This window comes from Acipenser ruthenus, chromosome 6 (assembly GCF_902713425.1).
Source record: "Acipenser ruthenus chromosome 6, fAciRut3.2 maternal haplotype, whole genome shotgun sequence".
NCBI classification, from domain to species: domain Eukaryota; kingdom Metazoa; phylum Chordata; class Actinopteri; order Acipenseriformes; family Acipenseridae; genus Acipenser; species Acipenser ruthenus.
The window spans coordinates 53,334,081-53,339,002 of record NC_081194.1 but is presented as its reverse complement, the minus strand read 5'-3'; positions in this window follow the sequence as shown (position 1 = coordinate 53,339,002).

Genomic DNA, 4,922 nt, shown 5'->3' with positions numbered 1-4,922 from the left:
CTCGTAGAAAAGGGGGTTCCAAGATATTCTATATATAGCCGTACATATATGGTTTCTAAGGGCTTTATGTGCTTCTGTAAAGAACCACATCTTATGTAACAAACAACAGAAGGGTCCTTATATAATGTATTCATAATGAGGCTTTCCATAATGTTTCATATATGGAACCCTACAGTTCTTTTTAGAACCAGTTGGTTCTGAGTGTATTATACAGAACCATCAGTTATTCATTCATAATTATGATTGATTACAGAATTTATATGTATATATTATTCTACAAAAACTTTAGAAATTATACATTCTGTAGTGATCATGTATTAATAATCGGCAAAAAAACTAAAAGCATGGCAAAATCATACTGTATTTTGACCACCAGCATACACGTTTTCCCCATATTTCACTCTAGCATTGTTAGTGCAGGATTGCAAATTTGCAGACCTAATGTTATCAATAATGTAGGAGATGTGCTTATAATAACACACAAGAGATCTGAATGGTTTGGGAATAATAAGCCAACATAGTATATACATTATATGTTCCCAATGAAAAGGTTCACTGCAGGTTATTGGAAAGAACAGTAAATTGTACTCATATTTGTATGCATAATAATTGCATACAATAATGTGTTCAACGTTTTGTAAGGCTTACTGGGACCCATTCCCGTTGATATCCCAGTATTGGATTATTCCTACTTTGTCTTATGTATTTAATGCATTTATTTATGCATTTCATATGCTATGGCAAGAGAGGGGATAGGGTCTGAACTATGAAGCAAATGCATGATTTAATTAACTATATTAGGGGAAAATAAATTATTTAACCAATACACTGTATTTAGATACAACAATGTGAGATCTGGTCTAAGTAAAGGACCCTTGTAGAAGGGATTCTACTGGAAATGTGCTGTTATTTTTAGCTTTGCATTGCAGTATTCATCATTTTCCTATCACTGTGTCTAGGATCTACAGCCGCATAAAATTCACCATAACAAGAAAATATGCTGCACTGTATAGACTAGAGCTGAAAAAAAAGGTTCAGCTCAATACTGCCATCTAGTGAAATATTTACTGAAATGCATTACCTCATTTAGTTTTTTATTGAATGCAAATTTTTTTAAACTGCAAATTGCTTTACATTTTTTATTCGCTCAAAAAATAATGCCACTATTCTTTCTGAATGCATTTTCCCCCAGTATTAACACACATAACAACATAAGAAAGTTTACAAATGAGGGGAGGCCTTAGTAGCTTATTGATCCCAGAATCTCATCAAGCAGCTTCTAGAAGGATCCCAGGGTGTCAGCTTCAACAACATTACTGGGGAGTTGGTTCCAGACCCTGACAATTCTCTGTGTAAAAAAGTGCCTCCTATTTTCTGTTCTGAATGCCCCTTTATCTAATCTCCATTTGTGACCCCTGGTGTTTCTTTTTTCAGGTCAAAAAAGTCCCCTGGGTCAACATTGTCAATACCTTTTAGAATTTTTAATGCTTGAATCAGATCACCGCGTAGTCTTCTTTATTCAGGACTGAATAGATTCAATTCTTTTAGCCTGTCTGCACACGACATGCCTTTTAAACCCGGGATAATTCTGGTCGCTCTTCTTTGCACTCTTTCTGGAGCAGCAATATCCTTTTTGTAACGAGGTGACCAGAACTGAACACATTATTCTAGATGAGGTCTTACTAATGCATTGTAAAGTTTTAACATTACTTCCCTTGATTTAAATTCAACACTTTTCACAATATATCCGAGCATCTTGTTGGCCTTTTTTTATAGCTTCCCCATATTGACTAGATGAAGACATTTCTGAGTCAACATAAACTCCTAGGTCTTTTTCATAGATACCTTCTTCAGTTTCAGTATCTACCATATGATATTTATAATGCACATTTTTATTGCCTGCATGCAGTACCTTACACTTTTCTCTATTACATGTCATTTGCCATGTGTCTGCCCAGTTCTGAATGCTGTCTAGATCATTTTGAATGACTTTTGCTGCTGCAACAGTGTTTGCCACTCCTCCTATTTTTGTGTCGTCTGCAAATTTAACAAGTTTGCTAACTATACCAGAATCTAAATCAGGAATGTAGGTTAGGAATAGCAGAAGACTATTTTTGCTATTTTTTTTTCTTCGTCTATGATTTTGCCATTTGTGTCTCTTAGACATTTAACCTCTTCTTTGAATGTTCTCTTGCTGTTATAATATTGGAAAAACATTTTGGAATTGGTTTTAGCCCCCTTAGCAATATTGATTTCTATCTCTCTCTTGGCCTTTCTAACTTCCTTTTTGACTTGTGTTTGCAGTTCCAAGTACTCTTTATGTGTACCTTGTTTTTGGCCCATTTTAAACGCTCTGTAAAGTGCCTTTTTTCACTGAATATTTTTTTAATTGATCTGTTAAACCATTTTGGCCATTTTGTTTTAGATTTAGATTTGTCTACTTTTGGGATGTAATTGTTTTGCGCCTCAAGGGAGTACTGCAGCGACGTTGGCTGGAGCCCGCTACCCGCACAGAACAGAGGACGTCTTAGCCGCTGTCCATGGGTCTCCCGGAACCAGGCATTTCAGGGTTAAAAAGACGCTCAGAAGGCTTCAACAGACGTACTACTGGTGCCGCTGCCAGCGGTACGTAGAAGACTATTACCACCGTTGTGACCACTGCGCAGTGAGGAAATGACCAGCAGGTCAGTCTCGCGCCCCCCTGCAGCAACAGCCCCCATGGAACACGTGGCCATCGATGTCCTGGGCCCCATACCACTAAGTGGCACCAGGAACAGGTACGTGCTATTGGCCATGGACTACTTTAGCAAGTGGCCCGAAGTGTACGCCCTGCCTAATCAAGAAGCCACCACTGTTGCCGAAGCCCTCATAGAAGGATTCTTCACCCGATTCGGAGTGCCACAGGAGCTACACTCTAACAAAGGGTGAAACTTCGAAAGCTGGGTGTTCACCAGCGTCTGCCAGAATCTGGAAGACCCACACCACCCCACTCCGCCCTCAAAGTGAAGGACTGGTGGAGCAATTCAACCGGACACTCTCCGCCCAGCTGGCCATCACCACCAGCACGCATTGAAAGGACTGGGTCTTCCAACAGCCCCTAATCCTAATGCAGGAGCGCCATCCAGGAGTCCATGGGTTGCACTCCGGCCCTCCTCATGCTCGGACGAAAGCTCCAAACCCCCGATGAACTTCTATATGGCCACCCCCCTGACCAGCAGCAACCACCGCCTGGGCCCAAAACTGGACAGTCTGTGGGTAGACCTCAGCACCCTCTCTCTCTCCATCTTCCTTCTCTTTGCCTTCCCTCCCCAGCCTCGCGCCCCAGATGTTGGCCTCCCCTGCTGGGTCCGCACTAATTCCCAGACAGCTCCGGCCGTGGAGGAGAGGACACCCTGGTCATCCAGCTCAGCCTCCCAGGTCTCACACCATGCTCCTTTCCCCTGTGTCCCCTCCACCTGCTGCACGTCAACGGCAGTACAACCAGCGTACCCGGGGATGGTGCACTCGAGTTCCAGCCCCAGCCCAGCGCACTCGAGTTCCAGCCTAGCCCAGCGCACTCGAGTTCCAGCCCAGCCCAACGCACTCGAGTTCCAGCCCAGCCCAGCGCACTCGAGTTCCAGCCCAGCCCAGCCCAGCGCACTCGAGTTCCAGCCCAGCCCAGCGCACTCGAGTTCCAGCCCAGCCCAGCGCACTCGAGTTCCAGCCCAGCCTAGCCCAGCGCACTCGAGTTCCAGCCCAGCCCAGCGCACTCGAGTTCCAGCCCAGCCCAGCCCAGCGCACTCGAGTTCCAGCCCAGCCTAGCGCACTCGAGTTCCAGCCCAGCCCAGCGCACTCGAGTTCCAGCCCAGCCCAGCGCACTCGAGTTCCAGCCCAGCCCAGCCCAGCGCACTCGAGTTCCAGTCCAGCCCAGCGCACTCGAGTTCCAGTCCAGCCCAGCGCACTCGAGTTCCAGCCCAGCCCAGTGCACTCGAGTTCCAGCCCAGCCCAGCCCAGCGCACTCGAGTTCCAGCCCAGCCCAGCGCACTCGAGTTCCAGCCCAGCCCAGCCCAGCGCACTCGAGTTCCAGTCCAGCCCAGCCCAGCGCACTCGAGTTCCAGCCCAGTCCAGCCCAGCGCACTCGAGTTCCAGCCCAGCCCAGCGCACTCGAGTTCCAGCCCAGCCCAGCCCAGCGCACTCGAGTTCCAGCCCAGCCCAGCCCAGCGCACTCGAGTTCCAGCCCAGTCCAGCCCAGTGCACTCGAGTTCCAGCCCAGCCCAGCGCACTCGAGTTCCAGCCCAGCCCAGCCCAGCGCACTCGAGTTCCAGCCCAGCCCAGCGCACTCGAGTTCCAGCCCAACCCAGCGCACTCGAGTTCCAGCCCAGCCCAGCCCAGCACACTCGAGTTCCAGTCCAGCCCAGCCCAGCGCACTCGAGTTCCAGCCCAGCCCAGCCCAGCGCACTCGAGTTCCAGCCCAACCCAGCGCACTCGAGTTCCAGCCCAGCCCAGCCCAGCACACTCGAGTTCCAGTCCAGCCCAGCCCAGCGCACTCGAGTTCCAGTCCCAGCCCAGCGCACTCTACCCCTCACCAGCCACCGGCCGTGGTTTCTCACAAAGGACAACGCATTACGTCACCCTCAAGCAACAGCCCCGCTCCCGCGGACCAGAGGACAGGTCCCATGGGTAGTAGGCGACCCCAGCGTCAGCAACGTTTGCGGCGCCCCTGCGTTTTCGGACCCAGTTCTTCATGTTAATGAGCAGGTTCATGTTTGACTCAATAAAACTATTCGCTTCAGTAGCCTACATTAAACAATGTTATAAATAAGTGAAATCTAAAATTTCCCAAGGATTAGCCTTATAACAAATAGATTTCCTATTGCAGACTCTATCTATGGGCTACACTACAGAAACACAGATTGTGACGTAGGTTGCCATGGGAGCTGATT